Here is a 22,491-nt window from a genome sequence, read left to right as displayed (position 1 = left end):
GCGATGCCAACATAGAACAATCTTCCATCACCATCTCCATTAGCTATTACTCTTTGTATCTGTTGTTGCAGAGATAAAAGCCACAGGTGAATGAAAATTAATCTTAGGCTTTAGTGATAGGATAAAGATGATGGTTGCTACCAAAAATATTCTAAACTATGCATCCTGTTCTGCTAGAAAACTTCAGACTATCCCCTGTAAGTAAATGTGGGCCATGAAATAAATTTAGTTTGTATGGTCATATCAGTTGTTTTTTTTTCCCTTCAGAAACTAGATGCATCTACCTTTTGAAAATATCAGTGTACTTGAAGTAAATCTAAAAATTCTGTTGAAACTCTTTCTGCACTCTCCTGAGTCTATGTAATTCTATGCCTTTATTCCTTCTAGGTATATGTAATGTGGATCAAAATATTTTGTTCTTTGTTAAAATCATAGTTAGACAAATATGTTAAAAACATGTTTAGAGAAGGGAAGGAAGAAGTTTCTCTTTCTTTATTGACAGACAAACAGAAAGTGGGTTACTGCTGCTTTAGAAATACAAAGAGTTATGAAAAGCTCTTATGAATATTCTCTTGTCTCGGAGAGTTAGTAAACCTCTATCTGTCTCTCTTCCCCTCCCATCACATATTCAGGATGACAGCCTCATCATAATGTGGATGGGAAATTTGTCATAATCAGAGAAACTCATCTCATGGCTCAATCCCTTTCATGAATATTTATTTACTTTCCAGTGGAAATTTCTGTTTCTCATCAAAAAGAGAATTAACAATCTTAAACATCCTTTTCTGACATCTCGATATCTTTGTTCCCTTCTTAGGGTAAATGATATTTTGTTAGCATACTGATGTTATCCTTAGTTGACCTCTGAAGACCAGTATATTGAAATTTTATTATGCCACCTGGGGTTTAATTTTTTCAGTCTGAGATTGACCTTCGTGCAAAGCTGAGAAAAAAAAAATAGCCTCTAGCCAATGGTAGCTTATTTATGTAAAATTAATTTCTAAGGTCAGTCTGTTTCTAGAGCTGGTTTTGTTCCTGTAGAAGATTCCGTTATAAACAGCTTTCTGTGTTGGTCATGCTGATTTACTGTTTCACTTCAGTTTTACATTTTCTCAGGGGGTTTGTGCTTGAACAGGGTTTGGACGAGGTGATTTCCAGAGGTCCCTTCCAGCCTCAACCATCCTGTGATTCTGTAATAGTTTCTGGAAAAAAAAAAAAAAAAAAAAGAATATACTTTTATTAGGACATTGCAACATTCTGAATATAATTCTTTTCTTCTAATTCAGAACAAAACCTGAAATTCTGTAATTTGTTTAGGAACACAAATATGAAAGGAAAGAAGCTAAAAATATGAAAATGTGGTTTTGATCGTGTCAAATGCTACAATAAAACATGTCTGAAAGGAATATTTTTCTTAAAATCGACTGCTTTTATGGAAAAGATAAATAAAGTGATTTCCTTTAACCTGGTCATATTTTAAAACATTAGCGGATTTTGAATGTTTTCATAAGGTTACATTTCTGTAACCTTAGCCATTCCTTTCCAAAATCCTGTCTGGTTATTGCCTAGAAACAGTAATGTTGACAGAAATGTGTGTAAATTTATGATGGAAATTGCTAGATATAAAGAAGTGATAACTGTTTTCTTGTATTTTCTTCATATTTTTGCACTCTGTCAACACTCCGTCTGTTCCATACTTAACTTTTTGTCCATCCTCTTTTCATTCTCACTGTTCATGTAGCACCTGCACTTCTACTGTGATACATAATTTTCAACCTATTAGTTTTCAGACTATAATTGTCATTTGAAAAAGAAAGGATTAATTGTCATTATCATGTTTTGGTCACACTCAGTTTTAATAACAATATATTGAAATTGTATTGAAATAATGTAATTATCACCAATTGCATTTACAGTCGTCTTTTTAAAGCTGTATCGCTAAGCTCCACATGTATCTTTTACGCCTTTTTTTTTTTTTGTTACCAAGTTAATTTATATAAAATTTATATGTAGCTATCCTAGAGGTGATTCACAGGCTGAATGTAACCTTCGTCAACACACAAGCATTATGGACTACCCGTGAACGTACACTATGAAAAGCAAATTTCTTTGTGATCATGAGAGGTCGGTGTAGCTTTGTGAAGGGAGCCTGCTAACATTTTACTTAGAACTTGCTAAAGATGGAATAGAGCTCAAGAAAGATGTGTAAATTAATATTTATTAATGTCAAACTTTCATATTTTATTCATGTTTTATTCTACAAATGTAGGAATATGATTGGTATTCTGCAAGGACATTTGAATCAGCCAACAACATAGCAAAAGCTGTCATAAAGTTCACCAAATATGACTCTTGATGTTAGTACAATTTCCATATAACCTTTTCAAAATTATCAGTACTGTTATGTTAGTAATTTATATAAAATCTATTTCTGTGACAGCTCAAAGGAAGGAAGAAAAAACAACCAAGCTTAGAAATGGAGAAAAAAAATAATTGTCAGGTATTTTATTTCCTCAAAATATCAGGAAAGAAGCAAAGCTGGCATTGTTCCCTCTATAGTCGGTTCTGTTCCCTCCCAGATTTGCTGTTCACTTAGAGAAGGATCCAAATGAGCTCAGTTTGGGGGGAAACGTTCTTGTTAATGTGAATTACTGTATAAATGGCTTCTTTTTCAGAAAAAAAAAAACCCTGTATTTAGAAAGATAAGTAAATTTGCCCAATGGCAAGTTAAAAAAAAATATAATAATTTCATAAGAATTAAGTATTCTGATATACATTAACAATGTATCATTACAATTTTTTTTTAGAATTTTATTAAAATAAGTGAGTGATACTAGTGAATTATTATTATAGGTCTTTCAGCTGAAACAGGATAAAAAAAGATGAAAAATAAAAATCCTAATACCTTTTTTTTTTTAATTGATGTTCCTCTGTGATACTCATTGGAGTTTATAAATAAGCTACCTAATGGAAAAATTGAGGTTATTTGTTGTTCAGTGCATAAACCTATCTGCTCATGCACATGCATGTCTTTTATAATAATTAACATGGATCTGATCACTCTAAGCTTTATAGTTTTTCAGATAAGGTATCTTAAAGTCCCAAGAAGTTTTAATTTTCATGAGCTGTAAAAATAATTATATTTTAAAGTGCTTATAGTCGAATGAGGCAATTGATGAAATTAGTAATACCTCGCTCTTGACTGCCTTTTATGTAAGGAAGTTGAAGTTTTGGCACCTGACTAAATGCTGGTCTTACATGCAGGCTGCTGATGCCCAACCTGAAATGCAGCACTTTGTGCAGAGGAAAATTAAAATGTGGTGAGGTTTTATCAACAAATTCTGAAGGCAAGATTTCCTTTAAACCATGATGAATTTCTCATAAACTGGGAATTTGTGCTTCTCAAGAGTTAGTATGGCTGGTTTTTGTAATGTCTGCGGATTTATATCAGTATGTTTGATGGCGACATGATGCAAGCTTGATATAACAAGCATTCTGAAGGAAAAAGGGTTGCTGCCTTTGCTGTTTTGCTTTTTTTTTTTTTTTGCTAAGGATTTTGGTAGAAACAAGGTGTTTTTTTAATAATTTTTTTAAATATTTAATATTTAAAATATTTTTTTAATAATTTCCAGGTTCCTGCAAAAAGGAGGAAGAGGGGAATTCCCCCTAATTTAATGTTTTAGGAATTTGATGGATCTGTAGGGAAACCTTTGAAAAGACATAGGGCTACCTGTCAGAATAGGGCAAATGTAACTGTTCCACAGTATACAGTTTCTTAACTAGTCATTTGCCTATGGAAAGACCAGCTCTGATAGTTTCTTTTAGGGTCTTTCAGAAACCCAGGCTGACTTGATCATCTGTATCTGCCTTTTATACCTATATTCAAAGAACAGCAATGTGTTTGTGGGACAAGATTTTGCCCATAGCATATTCCTAGCAAGTATAGTATTTTGCCCATGGATACATGGACATATTTTCTACCACTTTTCCCAGTAAGGCTGCCAGTCTTTCAGTTTGATCTGTTCTCTGTGAACCATCAGAGAGCCTTCTCTGAATTTGGTGTTACATCTGCTGTGATTTAGCAGTGGTTTTCATCAGAAGGTTGTTGTCAATTGTTCAAACACTTCGAGTTCCTTTAGATGTCTTGGTTGAATATGATATGGTTCAGGCAATTCACTAAACCTGTTTTCTGTTGGAAAGCTTATCACAGAAGGAAAGAAATATTGGATTCAAGTGTGTTTTTATTGTCATGGATCCAGATACTGCATTACTGAATAGAATGGGAATTTTGCCTGTTCATCTGGGAGGATGATCTAGGATTAGGTGAAAAGAAATTTGCAGTGAAATAACAGTGTCCAGGTCTGTGACAAGAAGGAGTGGACTCCAATAGCATAAAGGAAAATGTAGTACAAAAGGAAACATTTAAGATTTCTGAGGGATAGATTGTTCCATCCTTGAAGGTTTTTAAGAACAGAGCAGCCATGTGTCTGCTGGAGATATTGCATGTAAATCAGATCTTTCTTGAGGCAGCAGGGGGCAGAGAGTCACCTCTGGCAGCTGATTGCATCGTTGTTACTGAAAGTGCTGTGAAGAGATGAAAAGGTGATCTGTGGAACTGCCACGAGTCGTGCAATACATGTGCAAGTGAGCGCAGTGGATAGATGGCTAATGGCACCAGATACAGTGGATCAAACTCTTGACTCTTGTCCATGCCTGCCTGGTGTGTCATGACAATAATAATAAAAAGTGTGATTTTCTAGAAGTAAATCTGAATTTACTAATATGCAAAGTACCAGTTTGTCTTCACCTCACTTTCTCAGCCTCCAGACAACATGAGGTACGATATGGATGCAGGTCCTGCCCCACTCCCCAATCCCACCTCCCCCCCCCCCCAAAAAAAAAGTTGTGTAATACATCAACTGGAAGTTTAAAACCTCCAATATAGGTAATTTGTTGAGGTGATCACTATATTCTATGATTCTGTCACAGAGCTTCATAGAACTAGGCAATAGAGCTGCTTGTTTGCTTTTAATTATAAAATTTCATATATTTCTGATAACAGAAGACAATTTCTGCAAGGATTATTTTCCACTGCTAAGAACCAGATTGCTTCGTTTTTTAAAAATGTTTCCCCTTTTTCTTATTAACAATCTTTGGACAATCTTTGGATTTTGACTTGAACTGCACTCATGTTTTTATTTGATTTAAGGTCTAATTCAAAGGTGGTTAGACTTATCTGGGAGAGAATGAGTCTGTCTTCATAGTATCATTCCTTCCTGGCAGATTTGTGCTTGGGTCTCCCACACAAACTAGCAAACCAAAATGCATAATTTCATGTTTGTTGAGTGTAAGGTCTGCATCCAACAGTTCAAAACCAGTAGCAGTCAAGATCCTAGCAGCAGTATTTTGGACACATTACTGGGTAATTAATGCTTTCATTATATCCATGAAATAAAGTATACATTTATGATATATTTGTTAGTGCCAATAATTGTCTCAGGGCTAGAATGTGGTAGTTGTTTGTGGAAATCTTCTTAGAGGAAGCTTATAATCAAATCTTTCTAAACAGTAAGAAGGAAATCTTCATTTCTTCTTTTTAAAACCAGAAACAATAACAACAACAAAATTCAGCTTGCTTAAACCCTAATTCCCTTTTTAGCATGTTGAACATTGCCACAAGGTTTAGAAGGAGATGTATTTTTAATGCCTAGAAGAGATGGTCAGTCACTCTCTAAGAACCTTCAGTAAAATGTTGGCTGGTTTTCTGGCTTCATTAAAATCCTCCTGCTCTTCTTGTGCAAGTAGATCAGCCCAGACAATTACACAGACCTGAATTTAGGCTGCCTCCCAACATATAAGAACATCTTCCTGTGGCTGCTATAATAGGGATAATTGGAGCCTCTTTGCTTATCTCTCATTACAAGGGAGAATTTGCTTGGAGGAGTACTGAATTAGAGGAATGTGTGGTACAATTATTTCTTTTAGAGACAGCTTAATAAGAAGCATTGACAGACAAACAGGAAAAGGCTGATGTACTAAAACAACATTCTTAGGTGCCATAATTATTTCAAAGTGAGCAAAGGAGTGTAATTATGACAGGACATTTATGTCTAGAAGATGGTGAAATTCTACCCCGTGTAATCAGCCATTCACCCTCCCTGTCAAGAGCAATTGCCAGGTACAAGTAAGACTTCAGAGTTTAACTATAATGTCAAGTTTACTGTCTTACTATAGAGATACTATTTCAGTTGTACTGCATGACATATTCGCCAGCTAATTGCTGCAACGTGATCCCCATGTATTACTGCTCAGAATGAAACAAGAATCCCATAGACAACTGGCCATGACTTCTTGAATGTATAGTATTTTTGAGAGGAGAAAATTGTTGATATGGGAAGATCTTAGCAGTGCACTATTTTGAGATTCATTTTGGTAATATCTAAAATAGCACTTTTTTAAGCAAGGCTCTTCTAAATAAATGAAAGCCGCCTAGCTGCCATTGTTTTTTCTGATTCTTCTTAAATACAACAGAAGAGATGGGATTTTCCTTTCATTTATACCATCCTTTTCAGCATTGTCACAGGGGAATTTTGGTGGAGCAGCCACAAGAACTGAACCACATCACTGAAGGGCCAAAACAACAGAAGGCTTTAAATGAGTTAGTTAAATAAACTATGAGCTGTTCAAATGAAATGAGCTGTTCAAATAAAATGGCTCTCCTTTTAGTCTAGCTGCATCTGCTGGAGACTTTTGCCAGACTACCTGTTCAGCAGGTGATGGTGTGAGTATGAATGAACTGTACCCCCAGACCATATCTGTAGGTAATGTGCCCAAGACATTTAACCTAAATCCAATGCTGAGCCCACCTGAAGTAAGATAAAGTCTAACTCTTCATCGTGGAAGAGCAGGCTTCTTCACTTATTGCCCCCCCCCGTAGGGATTTGTACTGATTCTGCTGCTCTGATACCTGACATGAATTAGATCCTGCAAAGATTGTATTTTATTAATTTATTTTAGTTTTATTATGAGCCACATTTTGTTCTGAAATGCATTACCCTCCTTTCACTGAAATAAGTATAGCTGTAGAAAATATTTTGAGACAAGTGTGATCTAAAATGTTTCAGCTCAGAACTTGCAATCTCAGACAATGTTCTTTTACTCTATACTGTTTCATTTTTTATTTTGGCAATCTTTTTCTGTGCAAGTCACAGAGGTATGAGTGACCTAAGAAACAGAAGGTAGTGGAGGTTTGGCTCCATGCATTTTGTTGGAAGAAGGACTGAATGACTTGGGCTACTTCCTTTTTGGATAGTAACCACTACATTTGAAAAATCATATAAAAATTAATGCTACTTACGGCGTACTAAGTGTATGAGATTATCTTAAGACATAAAGGGAAACATGTTAGAGAAATGGTAAAACACTGTCGTGTTTGGATTGTCAGGAAATCAATAGCCAGTTGATGAAGGAGAGACCAATTTCTTAGCAGCCACAGAACCAGCATTCCTAAAAGCACATTATGGCTTTTGTAAACCGGTTAACACAGGTTATAAAAGAGCTAATCCCCCTGAAACCTAGTTTACTACATATAATGAGTTTTTTATGTGGACTGCCTTCTGGTCAGGTAATTAAAATAAATAATAAACCAGTATTTAATTGTCAATTACGTCCACTAATGCAGGGGCTTCCACTTAATTATTAATAAATAACATGCTCTTTGCTCTTCATCTTGATTATTTTTTTCCTGCTTTTCCTTCATCCCAATTGTTGACTTCACCGCACTTTTGAAAGAGCACAATTTTTCAATGTGCTCTTACTTTATTTGACACAGTATTGCTATTGCTTGTCCACCTCTTCTGGAGAAACAATTGCTACTGCTACCTTTTCTTTGCATTCACTGAGAGTTGTCACAGCTTCTTCTGGGACGTAATTACCACAGATATGTCACCGTATAACTCTTCTCCTTTTCCAGCTTTTTTCTCTAAGAGTTATGTATAATAAAATCTTTATTTGTTGACTACATAGAGTTCTATATTAGACCTCCAGGACCGTGATTCACAGCCTACGTACTAGAACTTTACACTGGGCTGTTCTTAACCTTCTCTGCAAAGCCAGAGGGCTGAAACAAGGGAATACAAATTATAACAAAATGAAAAGGTTCTTTTTATTAATTTAATCCAGAAGTGCGAAGTGCTGTGTTTAGTAGTGCAGACCACTGCACATTTCTGTGAAAGTGATTGCACTTGACAGGGTGGAGGAAGATGGAAACCTTCCCCCCCACACTTGTCATGTTTGTCACAAATAACAAGGAATATGATTGTATTGTATTTTCTGTTTCTGACTTTTCCCTACTTTTCTATGACTTTGTAGTAAGCCATGTGTATACTTGATTGTGGAAGAGAAATCTTGTATAACCTTTGTGGTGGCACCAAGTAGCTGTTGGAAGGTTTGTTTTTCTTGATTTATGTATGTATTTATTTGTGATAGGTTGCCGTTAGTTCACATCCTTGGAAGTTATTAGCAATTGGAGGAGTAGGGAATACATTTCTTATGCTTTCTTGATGCCCAGGTGTGAAGAAAGTGAAGAGACTCATAGCTTCCCTGACACAGGTACCCGGTGACCTTTTTAGTGTCCTGGAATATTGAGACTGTGAAGGGGCTCGTAATGTGCACCATTTCTCATGGTGGTGGCAGTTAATGAGCACGTCATCCTATAGGGGTGTCAGTTCACGCAGAATTTATATCTGCATGTATGTTTTGACCTTCTGAGCTACACTAGCACAAGTGTTTGTGCAGCTGTATTTCAAAACAAATACAGAAAAGATCTGTGGTTAATAAAAAAAAAAAAAAAAGGAAAAGGTTATCACAGATCTATTACATATCTGTTTCATTGCACAACCTCAGAAACGATTGTTTGAGCAAAACTGAAGGAGACAGAAATAAACATATACTTTGTGCGATGAGGATTGAAGGCGTTTTCACAGGGACTGCACCTAAATCAACCGCTGCACTTTCAGGCATTAAGAAAGTGCAATACAGTATACACCAGTGGTTGTACGTGCCCTTTGGACTACCTTTTGCGGAGTGATTTCCCACTGTCCACAACCAGTACGTGTAAGTAGCTTTGAATATCAACATGAAAAATGTGAAAGTTAATTTATTTCTTTTACACATTCCATAATTTCCACGAGTGTTCTTGGTGCTACAGATTGTTCATCGTACAGCACTTTTTGTCAGCACCCTTCTGTTACGCTAGAGTAAAAAACCCCAAACATTTATTACCTACTTGTGTTACCAGTTAGACTGCAAAAAAGAAAAGAGAAAAAGAAAGCTTTTAGCTACAAGATTTTGGAATATTAAACACAAGGGCTTGTATCATCCTTTTATTTAATGAAAACCTCAATTTTTCACAAATGACTATTGTAATTAGACTTTGCTTCTCTGATCTGAAACCTGATCTTCTGAAAGGAGAAGTGGTTGTGTTATCAATTGACAGGTTCAAACATGAAAAATAAGATAATGAACGCTGCGAAAAGTAAATGAAGCGTACATAATACACCTGAGATTATATGTAATTTTGTTAAATTAATACACCATGTCTTAAAGGTAGTAGAAATACTGTAAAATGTCGTGATGAAATAGAAAAAGAAAATGTTTCATATTAATGCCATTCTAATGGAAAACCACTTAGAGCAAATAACTGTAATTTGCATTCTGATCCCTGTTCTGTGAAGTGGCTTATCAAAAAGAAATATTCCATTACTTCTCTATAAAAGTTCTAATTTTGAATTAAAAAATACTTTTCAGGTGGATCATTAGAACAAATTCTGTCCTTTAAAAGCCTGTCTCCCTTATCACAGTGCAACTTGCAAAAATGCATTTTAAACAACTTCATTCTGTACATGACAGGCTAATTTTCCTGTTCATGGGTAATTATTGAAACTTATAAGATTCCTGTCCATTTTTTTCCTTTTGGAAATGCAGACTCTAAATTACTTTAGGGACAACCTTGTTCTGTTCAAAAAAGATTTTAGTTAGAGAGATTGTTTTAAAAATCTGGCCACAAGTGTATGTTTAAAAAAAAAAAAAAGGCACCCAGAAACATATTAGTGGAGATAAGAATACAGCTGATAAGAATTTGATAATTACTTGTTCTTCTTTTAAGAGCACATTTGCAATTTATGCAGCTCAGTTCCTATATAGCCTTTAAGTCATGGATTTCCCACTCATTTTGCTCCTGCAAAGTGACTCAGTGCTGATTGTGTCTCTCCTTCCCATTTTTTTTTTTACATTATTGTCATCATAGAGTCATCAACGTTACTAGTGATTTTGGGTGAGAGACTCAATTTCTGAATGCTAAAAGGAGTGGAAACTGGCATAGACTTGATTTTGAGAAGAGAGATGCTTAGCAAATGTTGTGGTCCTTAAGAAAACTGCAGAGGAAGACTCACAAAATGAACAGAGTGTATCTACAGCTTAATGAAGCAAGCATAATTCTTTACGTACCAGTTATGGCATGGAACATTTTAAGATTTATGTACCATACAGCATGAACAACCAGAAGTAGACTTTAGTGCAGCTGCCTTTGTTTTTGTGGAGCTGAAAACCTGCTGTGCTCATCTAAGGGCAAGTGATTACTGTTACAGTCTCTTGTTTTGACAGGTATCATGGCTTAAACTAGCTTTTATATTTGGAACTAATGAAATGGTGGATAATCACTAAAAATGAAAGTAAGAAAATCAACTGTTTTAAATTAATTTCAGTAATTATTGGTAGGCAGCTCTGGAATGTAGCAATCGATATCTGCTTTGATTTTATAGCCTAGAATAATGCTGTTGATTTGTTTACTTTAATGCCTAGCCTATTTGTGATGAAACAAATTTTACCTGCTCTTCCCAAACGAAAATATGGTTCAGCCAATGCATAAAACATCTTAAATGCTTGGCTCCTGTTGATAGCACTGTAATGAGGCTGGAAATGTACTTATCTGTAGGCATTGTATGAAGCCTAAGCATAGTTGTCAGGGTACCTGCAATTGCTTTGGAAAACAGATTTCTGAAACACTTAGGGCTCTGCTGACTGCTGAATCATTTCTACTTTCTCTGTGAATGACAGAGACTTCGCTAGGGCAGCCAAGTGGCCGCTGTTGGAATAGGAGGGACCTGTCGCTCAGCACAGCACAAACTCTTCTGGGCCAAATGAATGAATGGCAAGCAGCATGCTCCTCTGGGAGAAGCAGCATAACATGGAGTATGCAAATGCAGGGAATCAAAATATGTTCTACGTTAATGACTATGTCCTTAATAACCACAGATCAGTTTCCTGGTTAGAATACAGGGAGGAGAAGCAATGGAGGTGGACCAATGTTTTCTCCCAAGAATAAGCATAGGGTTTTTCAAAGAAGCCATATAACACCTGTGCAACTGGTTCTTGCTCATAATGTCAATACTGTGAAGTCTCTCTTCCGTTTTTCGCTCTCATATACTATGAAGTTAAACATGTAGTGAGTGAAATGAAAAACATGATTTAAGTTTTAACTTTGTCTTCTACTTTGTAGATGCTTCAAAATCTTTCTGAACTTGGGTCTTCTTGTGTGGTTCTGACAGTTTACTTCTGACTTGCTGCACGAGTCTGCTAGCCTTTCCCATCCAGTTTTCATCAATTTTGTTTAGTTTCCTGTAGATTCCAGGTAAATTTGTCCCTTTCATTTATAAAGCACAGCTGTCAGCTGAGTCAAACCCCAGGTTTGTTGCAGAAGACAGGAAATACAGGTATAAATCAGGCTGAGCCCTCTTTGTTTCTACGTAGCAGCCCACTGGTCATATTTCAGTAATACGGGATGTTTCTTTTAGCTGCTGCGTACAGTCCAGCCGGTCAGTAGCATCCTTCTTTGCCCTTGGCTTTGGAAGCATCCCACAGTTGCAGCCTCTGCTTTCGGATGTTTTAGATCATTCTTTCCACTCAGATCTGAGGCCTTTATAACCTCCTGAATTCATTGTTATTTTGCGCCAGGCATGCTGGCCAAATATGAGGTTAGCCTTTTAAAAAATGCAGAGCTGGACTGAATGATCCATTTAAAAGAGCACGATTGCTTTTGATTTCCTGTTTCTGTCTTGTTTTGAAAGTGCTTCTCTATTATTTCTTCTGTCAAAACCAGGATTTCAAATGCCTTTTTAGTTTGGCCTAAAACTCATCCTGCAGAAAGGACTGAGGTGACCGGATCCTGAGCAGTATGCTTTGAATCGCTCTTGACTGGAGATGCCAGGCTTCAGGAAAACTCTACCATACAAAATATGTCAATACTGCTGCTTTCAAGACACTCTTACTAAAAGTTATGCAGTGAAGCAGTATGAATTATTGACAGACTAAACCCTTGTCTGTCACATGCTACCTGCTGCAGGTGCCTATATCTGCAGTAGTAGTAGATGGGATCGATTCCTCTTTTTGCTCCCTCTGTCTGTCTTCATTTCCAAATGCAATTGATCACTGCCCGGTCACTGTCTTCGCAGCGTGTCCCTCCAGTAGCCACCTCATGCTCTGTTTGTCACCTTTCGCTGACACTATCGATTGCTATTTTTCTCAATCTCTCTTTTAAAAGCCTGAACAGTATACAGACCCACAGAGAGCTTAAATAAGTCAAAAGGAAAGAACCCCTTTCTTTCTTTCATTCTCCTCCCTCAAAAAGCACTTAAATGTGTATGTTCTTGCCTCAGACAGATGTTATTTCTCCTTGACTTACCTCATTTCCTGTGGAAAAAAAAAAGGCAACAATCTCAAATATTAACGCTGGCAGCTTGCAGTCTTGTGTTTCTTCTCTGAGCCTACAGGGCATACCGTAGGGAGTTTGTGTTCCCTTCCATGTGCGGCTTACTGTGGCGCTTATTCCCCAGAGCCTGAATCACTATTTAGTGAACAACCTCACTGCAGCTGTAAAGAAGGAAAAAACAAAAGCCTTTTACTGAAGGAAGCTGGGGATTTTTTGAGCTTGTAGCTTTCTTGAATCTCACCCACTGTTCTGAAAGTAACAATGATGATTAGGAAGTCTGGAAGGAAAGGTGATGCTTTGGGTTTGTCACGTCCACCCATCAATGCTCTAATTTCTTTCATGCTATCTGGAGGTTGACATCGAAATGGCAATTAATTAAAAGCAAATTGTTAGCGTCTTTTGAACTTGAGTGTTTCTTCAGAGATGGGAGAGGTAACCAGGCTCAATATTTTCATAGCTGCTTACTTTTAACTCTTAAGCCTGCTTGAAGGATGTTTGTGTTGTAAGTTAATATTGTTGGCAGATTTGTTCAGCTGTAAAATACATCCACTAATTAGCTCACTTGGTAGTTAAGGGCCTTTTATTTTTATTTTTCATTTTCCCTACAAATTATGGCAGAATTCACCTCCCAGTAAGAATAAGAAAAAACTAAAACCCTGGAGTCTGAATCTATGTTGGAGTGGTTTCTGGTCACTTCACTGAGATCAACAGAGGTTTGGTTTGGGGATTTCCTTCATGAGTTGGTCATTAATATTCTTGTAGTGTTTTGATATAAGATCCCCAATTGCTGCAATTGCATGTAAGAGGAAAAAAGTGTCAAATGTGCAGTTAAGACAAAAAGTCCTCCTTACTATAGGTTGATGCAGAGGTTGGGATACTGCTCTTTCCTTCTTTAGGACCATTTTCCATTTAGTAGAAACAATTCGTTTGAATACTGCGGAATTTGTTTGGACTAGATCATCTGTTTGCCGTAATATACATTCAGGTGATAGGATGACTGATGATTTTTTTTTTTCCTCTCCTGTGTGTCTGTGGCTCTATTGCTACTGGCTTGGTCATCCATATTGGCTTAAACATAACTTTTCTGTTCAGATGACTTTAACCTAATGGCAGTTCCAGGGGAAGCACTCCCATGCCATCACTCTTGCTTGCACAGATTGGTTACCAGTATACACTTTCAACCACAAATGCCCTAGATAAATAGCATGAAAGGTCTATTTGGGAACTTTTCAAAAGCTGGAAAGAATTCCTGTTCAAATGCATTTCATGATATTCATTACAACTGTATTATCCTTTATTCCTTAGACCACCTAATTACTCTTTCCTGGTGCTTTAAAATATTTGTAAACAAGCTTTTTCCTCTCTCTCTTCCTTGGTCTCCTCATAAGTACATTGCCATGCTGTGTGTGCACTGCTGCTTTTAATTTTCCTTTGTGATTAAGTCTAACTTGTGTACACATAAATTTTGCTGTTCTGCTCTGGTTTCTCAGATTTGCCAGTGTTTTTGCAATAAAGAGGTACACGCTGTAATGAAGTCCAGGGTGCATTCAAACTAGAAAAATGGAGAGAAAAACACCTCAATATTTCTCATACTGTGTTCTACCTTTATAGTGTTAAATTGCATCTCAGGTTTTCAGAGCTTTGTTTTTTTCGATTGTTTTTTTCACATAAGTCCTTAGCAATGAATCTCATCTTGTTCATCCAGACCTATTTTGATTCTAGCTTCTGTTATTTTAGCATTGATCTTTCATTTTTCTTGAACCTTAAGCCTCCTGTATCCGAGCGCTGAAGCATCATGAAATAAAAGGAACCCAAACTCTCATCCTTTAATCTGCTCTTATATTGTGTTGCCATCTGAGCTACATATCCAGGTTTTCCTCCCACAGCCATGACTGTAAGAAACTTTGTGTTACTTCAGATAAAAGCTGGCTTGGCCTAGAATCAAATTCCACAGCTAGTGGCTTAGTTATTGAACCTCTGTGATGGACACACCAATGGATTTAATCTAGCAGTGATACCTTTCTAGGCTAGTCAAAAGTCTTTAGAGTATATTCTTCTTGTAGTGGTTAGCTGGAAATGGATTGAAATCTTAGCATTGGGAAGTACAGCACTATTTACCCTCCCTACAGTATCAATAAAGACAAGAATGCTGCGTGTAATCTCTAGCAATTATCCTGTATAGATTATTTTAAAAATATATCCTATTTAGTATACGTTGATTCTAGTCAAGCCTGGAGAGTTAAAATTATCGAATGAAATGTGTAAAAGATCTGAAATCTGTTGCTATGGCTCAGAAGCTGCTTATCTGTACTGAAAAGAAAGAGGAGCACGTGAAAATGTTTCTTAAACATGAATGTTTTTCTCATAAAAACATTGATACTAGTGCTCTGCTAGGCATCCTTTGTTTTAAGATTTCTAGCAAATGCAACTACTTTTTAATGAGAAGTTGTTCTGTGGGGGTGCAGTAGCTGTTTACCATTCTAAGTGTGGGGAAAAAATAATCTATCTTCTATATGGCAAGCAGTTGGCTTTTAAATACAGGCCCAGAATTGCTGTAAATTAGAAACTGGAACACGGGAGAAATCCTTCATAAAGGAGAAAATAAATTGTTTCATTCCTTCCTATAATTTGGAATTATTCTGGTATTGAGGGTTCTTACCTCCCACCCCCTTGCTTATTTGTATTTCTCCCTGAGCTCCTTAATGCTTTGTCCTCACCTGTGCTTTGCTTTGCTATTTTTCTTCTAAGTTGCACCTCTGTGGTCATGGTGGGGGCACTCCGCATCAATGCTGACAGGCAGCAGAGGGCTGGAAGAGAATTTAGATCTTTTCTCTGTTGGAGGGATTACAGTGTGATAGCTAAAGGAAAATGGTTGTGCTCTGCTGTCGGCATCTGGGAAACTTCCTTCAGTGCAAGATCCAGGGAAAGAAGAAGGCTTCCTTGCCTGAGAGATGTGTACGAGGGCAGCTGCAGATGTCCTTCTTGATGATCTCAAGGTCCTGTGCAAGTCCATATTCCTGTCTTCACTGAGCTTGAGTTTTTCCCCTGACTTTTACCCTTCTCAGGAAGGAAGAGTTCAACCAGAGCTTGATTAGATAGTGGAGAATATGGAAAGAAGGAAACAATGGGAAATCAGAATTTAGAAGTTCTGCTGCTGAAGAAACTTTGATTCTTTCTGGTGTTTGATCCTTAACTTCAGTCAGTTGGCTGGAATGTAGTGAAATGACAGCTCAATTTTCAGCACTTATCTGGATGTGCTGAGCACTTTGATAGGAAATTAATGGACATGAAAATATGGGGATGAGGGGATGCATGCTTTATGTGCAAAGAGCAGAATGGCAAGACCAGAGGAACACAATTTTCAGCAAAAGGATGGAATGTAACCCATGTTTTTGTGCAGAAGTGCAAATCATTTTCCTCTGCACTCTACCGTAATTTAACTAATGAAGTGCAGGAGGAATATTTATGTTAGAACTTGCTTCTAATCTCAGTTTGTCGGTCACTAGAAAATCTCATTTTGAAAAAGACGGTGGTTTTTATAAAGTAGCTCTTCTTGTTCTTTGATTTTTTAGTTCTTGTAAGAATGCACAGGCCAAAAGGCTCAGTAGTATTTTGTTTTTCAGTATGGGGTGAAATGCTGAATGAAAGAGCATTTCAATATCTTCAGTAGAGCAATGAGTCATTGCAAACTTGTTTATTCTTTATGTTGAATTGTGCAATAATTCAGTACTTGTGGATTTGATTAAAAATATAAGGTAATATAGGCATGAATAAATATTAAGTTGTGGTATCCACCTGTTATTTCTTCTCAGTTATCTGATATGAAACAGAAGCTTGCACCCACTCTATGCCAACTAGCATTGTGTCTTCTCCTGTCTGTGCTTTATTAGGTTGTTTTCACGTTGATGTTTAATGTATTAAGGCTCAGATAAAGTAAGCAACTTGAACAAAATATCCAGAGATGGCTGTAACAGTGCTACTAAAATACCTCTGTCTTCTGTTTAGTGCTGTTACCTGATGAATATATGGATGTTTTCAAAGCAGTGTCTTGAGTGTCACTTTTCTTTTATTTTCAAATTGCCGTGATTTGATTGTTCTTCTACCACATCACTGAAGTGCCGATCATCTCACTCTGTGGCAACCTGCCTGGTGAGGAGGTGTGACAGCAGGTAGTTGCTGTTACTCAGGTGCAAACCACGGAGCAAGTTAGGGCTCAGTCATGACTACTTTCTTGATCCTTAGTTCCAAAAAAGGAACTAAGTTAATTCACCTCAGCTGGCTTGTCTCCAGTAGTCTCCTGGCTGTCTATACCAGAGATTCTCTGTCTTTTTCCCTCAATCCCATCTTTTATCTCATGCTTGTTAGCTCTGGGTGATGAATATTCTTTCTCCTCCCTCCAAAGGCAAAACACAAAGTGTAGAGCTCAGCTATTCCTCTTCGCTGGTACATGACCCATGGCAGTCCAACTCACTCAGTTCACTTTGTGTTAAGAACTGCTTAGAGAAAAAGGAAAAAATAAAAGAAAAAAACACAAACAAAAAAACCAACAACCACCAGACAAACCATCCCAGCCTTTCTCCATTAGCAAGAATAATCAATGGGATGAAGTAGTCTATGCACAAAGTTACTAAAGACACTGCAGTTGTATGACAGTGAGAAAAGTAGCTAAACTGCACAGTGAGGAAGTACCTCACTTTGCCTGGTGTAATGCAAAAGCTTAATAAGGCACAGAAGTGTAGTGAATATGCACACAGAGTGCAAGTATTGAAACTCAGATGCTTCTAAGTTTTTAAAAATGAGTGGCGGCCTTAAAATAATCACCTTGGCTGACAGCGAGGGTATGTTTCTATTTTTGTTTTCCCTAGAAACAGCACAAACCTGCAGTTTAAAAAGAATCCCTTGATTAAACACTCAGTGAATGCCTGTCTGCTGTAATGTGAGGCTAGACTGAGCAGAACACAGACATACATACTCCTGATAATGACTTCTTAGGTTTGAAATTATTTAATTTGGTTCAAGCATGGGATTCAGTGAGGCTGAACCTGCCAGTGTAAATGCATTTGTAAGGACATGTTTTAGAATAGTAAGCGGGCTTGGTTGACGTTCTTGTCAGAGTCTTGAAGAAGCAATCCACTCAAGAATATGCTGTCCCAGTGCAAGCATAGTCCCAGGGGTGCCCTGCGGTATGCTGGTATGTGCTGGCACCCTTGCACATATTATAACTCTCTATATTCGTTCAGCTCATTGTTGCCAACCCCTCTCTGTAAGCAGGCTAGTTTGAATATTCTGAATAAAAATCTCTTTTGTGCAGGGTTATTTAAACACTTCCTCCTGCAATAGAGACATAGCCATTGTCAGTGAAGTTAAAATTAACATAATTCTCAGTACTAGGGGGGCTCAAAAGGGAGCTATGCTACTTTTTCAGAATAGTACAAGAGCTTAATGCATTCTCACATCACTGTTCCATACCCCTGGCAAATTCATGCCTTAGAGACGTAGAGGAGAATCTGGAATTTTAGCTGGTAAAAAGTCACAGAAGCACATAGTTTGATAATGGGTTAGAAAGCTATTTAAGCAGAGGAAAAAATAAACACAACAAAGATAGATTTTGAAGGTAACCTTTGGTTAAGTGAGTCTGTTAAAAAAAATAAATTAAAAGAAAGAAATATATATTTAGTCCAGGTTCTGAACACCTTATTCAGACTGCTGAGTATTTATTCATTGCGGTAATCGTATTTTTTAAAGTATGTATTCCGATATTATTGTCTTAAGTATGTGTTCCATCTTGAAATGTGATTGTGGAGTTTATCTAAATGGTTGATACAAAATATTCACCTTCGCAGATGCTTGGAAGTCCAGTCCTTTGAGTAACTAGGGGCAGAGGGGAAGAAGTCCGCACTGCCTGCATGTGGAATAAAATGTTCTGCTAGGTCTGAGCTCTGGAAGTAAAAAAATGATAACCTAAATCAATTGGACTAAGGTAGTATCTTGATAGCTTTTCACATAAATTAGCCATCTGACACTTCACTACAGCTGAATTTGTGCTGAAACAACTATTTGTCTGCCTTCATGTTTTACCACCAGCAAACCAACCTCAGTTAAATTTACACAGCCTTTTTCCTTGTTTAGACAATTCTAGTATTTACAAGCTGCACATGTGGCCAGAAGCTGGGCTGAATATATTACTCAGTTGCTTAAGTAACTGCAGAATTACAAAGGGAGGCAAAATCCTTGCTGATGATGCTGACTTTTCATGATATATTTGTGTGTTGTATCTGACTAGATAAAGTTTTGCTGGAATTTTTTTCACTGTTTAATTTTGGCTAGTCTTGCAACTGGGTTGACTCTAGTGGGTGAAACCTCTGTTTCATGGGAATGGGCATGGGAACACTGTCCTTTCTCAACTCTTCTTAGGCCCAGCCAGAGTAACGCTGCCTTTTTCTTTTCCATTCTGACAAGCTGAGTGAGGTTCTGCTCCTACCAGGCAGAAAGGGAACATTTTGTCCTCTAGTGTCCTCTCAGAAAGTAAAGGGTTGAAATGAAGCAGTGGCCAAGGCATCTGGAGACTAATGGTAAAATGGAACTTTATTACTTTAAAATGTTTTCCTTGTTTCTATGGAGCATCTTCAAAATACTTTTCCTCAAGATGAAGACGAACTGTATGTCTCGTGATTTTACCTTACTTACAAGTTACCTATGAGAAAAATCTGTCCTCTGTTTTACTGCATATAAATATTTTTGCTCCCAGATATATCACATCACTTAATTCTTTGCTTCCAAGTCCAGTGTGTTGACAAACATGCACATAATCCTGCAGCTCTAGGAATTCTCTTGGGCTTCTTTGAATTGCACACAGTTAATTACAGCATTGGCCTATATTAGCTTTAAAAAAGCAATCGCCCAAGAGTAATTACAACATTAACTTTTAACAGGATAATAAACTTGCAGTGGCACAGTCAATAACTTAGTATGTAATGTATTATGTGAATTAAGAGTGTTTTTTAGTTAATAAAAGTTGTGTAAAGCAAGCTTTTATCCATTTGTCTTAAATGACAAACTAAACCTCAGAGTAAAACCTGCACACCTACCAGATGCTATGAAAGGAGTATTAAACAAAAAGGTTGTTTTTAGCTTTAATTTGGTTAAATCTTTACTTAAAGGAATACTTTCATGCTCTGTGGATAATGCTTTTCTAAAAGGATAATAAACTCCTTTCATCCTGCCACAATAGAAATATTTAAGACTCGCTTTTTATTTGTGTCTCGATAAGGCAAATTCGCTAAACCATTAAGTTGGAAATATTTCATCTGATGATATTATAATCCTTTTTGAATTTTCATGAAGTCACCATGTACAAGAACAAAAGAACTATTTTGAGACAAAAAAATAATTAAAAAAAATTTTGGAACCCTGTGTTTTGAGACAAAAAAAAATATATTTTTTGAACCCTATGTTTAAAATGGCTAAAACCAGATATCTTAACTGAAGCTGAAGTCTCCTGTTTCTGATCAGGAGGGTATGCTAGTGGAGAATAAAGACCTAATGCCTGTGTGTCATGTTAACCTTAGCATGGACATGGGGATCAGATATAGTGTTCCCAGTAACGCAATCAGGTGAATTTAGTCAATTTCTCCATACGTTCCTGAGCTGGCCTTTGGCTCTATTCAAGGATCTGGCTTTATTTTTTTAAATTTAATGTAGGTTGTGTAACAAGAACTAGGATGATGTTTTGTAAGACTGAAATGTTTCACCACAGAATTGGACCGGAAAGGTCAGTTGCAAAGCTACTAGTAGTTGTCTGTTGTCTGTGAAGCCAGACACTGCCATCCACCGTATACATCCTGCAGGCACTGCGAACCAGAAAGCTCTCTGCTTCTGCTACAATATTCTTTGCAGGTGACAAATGGGACTTGCTAACTTCCTGGGACTTCTTTCTCCCCTGTACTGAGGCCAAGGAAATGAGAAGTGATTATTTCATAGTTCTTCAAAGAATGCAGAATGATCAAATTTATGTGCAATTAAGCATGAATATTCTATTTAATTCTGTAATAGCAAACTAGTTTTGGAGATTGGATGGTTTAGACTCCTCTTAGTCCGGAGACTGTCAGATGGGAAGGAAGCATGACAATGGAGGCAATCACTGTAAGGGTGCTGATTGATCAAAGTCAGGTATAAGTCAAATTGAATTCCATAAAGCCTCACTTGGTAAAATGTTTTGATGCTTCATGAAATTACATTTTAAAAATTCAGGCTTACAAGTAGGATAACTGGTATTCAATTTCTCTTTGAATATAGTATTTTTCCAATAACAATTTGTGACAGAGGTGTTTATAGTAGGCTTGACTTTTCAACTGTACTAAAATACCAACATTCTTGTTTCCTCTTTTTAAAGAATTTTATGCTGGGTGCACACTGCATGATTGGTTTTTTAATTGGTAATGCACCTTAGGGCCTGACTGGTTGCAGTTGCATTAAACTAAATCCATACTCACCGTATTGAAGGCAGAAGGGCAGACTGGGTTGTTGCTGGGCAGCACTTCCCTGTGTCTCAGGACAAACCCATGTCTAGTTTGTTCTGAAGCACTTCTAATCCCCAGGGAGAGTAACTGGTGGGTGGCCCCGGGTGAAGATGTGGCTTTCCCCATATCCTACAATTCAACTTCAAGTTAATCAATACTTCGTATGATTTGTTCATTTGTTTTTGTAAGTTGAAGAATATCTTTTGTTATACAAGCATTCTGAACAACTTGACATGTTTTTGTTTCTGATTTTGCACTTCTTAACAGAGCAGAAGAAATGATGTTATGCCACGAGTGCCTGAGTTATCTTTACAGTGCTCGTTATTATGCACATATTTTGTTTAGTGTGGAGACACTCAGAAGATAGCGACAAGGCCCAGGATTCACAGGGTCCTGGTGTATTTAAATGTATTTACTGGTTATAAATTGTACTGGCAAATTATACTGGTGGTAAATGTATTCTTCATAAAAACCTTTAATGTAAGTTCCTTTTGGCTAAGCTTCTACTACAGGATTTTCTTAGAAGGAATTAGCTACGTTAGCAGCACCACTAGAAAACAGTGATATAGTGTATATTAGCAAACAATGAAAGAAACATGAAGAATTTTTTTATGAGGTTAACCATGCTTTCCATTTATTTAATAGGTGGAAGCTAATTCTCTACTGCATATCAGCAAAATTTGCCAGTATTCTAGCACAGTTATTTTTATTTAATTTGTAAGACTAGACACGTTACCTTGCTCTCATCCTGGCTCAGATCAGCTGTGCTATTTTTCTTTGGAAAGCAGGTCATTATTTACTTATATCTTGGTAATTATAGTTTTCAACAGCAAAAATATTTGCTAATATAATTAACACAAATCTGTTATAGCATTAGTGAAACTCATTGGCCTTTTCCTCTTGACATTTAACCATCAAACAAGTCATTAACTATTATTGATTATTTAGCAATGACTTAAAAATTGTAACTCAATTTACGATGTGTGAACAGCTTCCCACTTGCTTTTCCCTAAGTAAACAACACAACAAACAAATCACCAGTTTTAAAAATTTCACTTATTAAATTTGTACATACAGCGGTTTTGGTGAAACTGTTTTGTCAGGGAATCAAGCTAGACAAATCAAATTTGCTGGAGGGTCAACAGAAGATGCGACTCAACCACTCCACACAGCCAAGTCCAGTTTACTATTTACAGAGCAGAATAC

The sequence above is a fragment of the Anser anser genome (assembly GCF_964211835.1).
Source record: "Anser anser genome assembly, chromosome: 8".
In the NCBI taxonomy this organism is placed as follows: Eukaryota; Metazoa; Chordata; class Aves; order Anseriformes; family Anatidae; genus Anser; species Anser anser.
The sequence above is the reverse complement of the archived record's forward strand: the minus strand, read 5'-3'. Positions refer to the sequence as shown.